General features: G+C 72.8%; 1 protein-coding gene across 1 annotated transcript in view; it reads right to left on the bottom strand.

Moving 5' to 3' along the window:
• The window catches only part of ESPN (espin), a gene marked incomplete at its 5' end in the record, with an annotated part of 28,677 nt that overhangs the window by 9,004 nt on the left and 19,214 nt on the right, over positions 1–459 (bottom strand).

Genomic DNA, 459 nt, shown 5'->3' on the forward strand with positions numbered 1-459 from the left:
TGACCCAGCCCCGAGGCCAGGGGGAGCCGGAGAAGGGGCAGCTCGCAGGTTACGCCAGCGCCGAGGCCTCAGCCTCACCCCATTCCTGGCTACCCGGCGGTCCTGCGCGTCCCCAAGACTCTTCCGAACCCTCTCTTTCAGGGACTCCGACCCCCAGGGAGCCCCGTTAGAGCCCTGTCCGGGCTGCGCAAGGCCCTAAGCCGCCCGGTCCCGGGGCTGCTCCTACCTGCGCCAGTGCCGAGGGCCCCCGCTGTGCACCTGGCGGCGGGGGCGGCATGGACCCGACACCTGCGCTAACTGATCCTTCCTCTCAGGTTACAGCCCAGCCCTGGCCGCCCGCGCCCCGCAGCGCCTATGAGCTCTGCCGGCCTGACATCACCCAGCGCCAGCCAATCCCGCGCTGACCCACTCCCAGCACCGGGGGATGCGCGGGGGCTCCCCCGGCGGCGCCACGACCCG

This window comes from Crocuta crocuta, unplaced genomic scaffold, assembly GCF_008692635.1.
Source record: "Crocuta crocuta isolate KB4526 unplaced genomic scaffold, BGI_CrCroc_1.0 scaffold13, whole genome shotgun sequence".
Classification (NCBI taxonomy): Eukaryota; Metazoa; Chordata; class Mammalia; order Carnivora; family Hyaenidae; genus Crocuta; species Crocuta crocuta.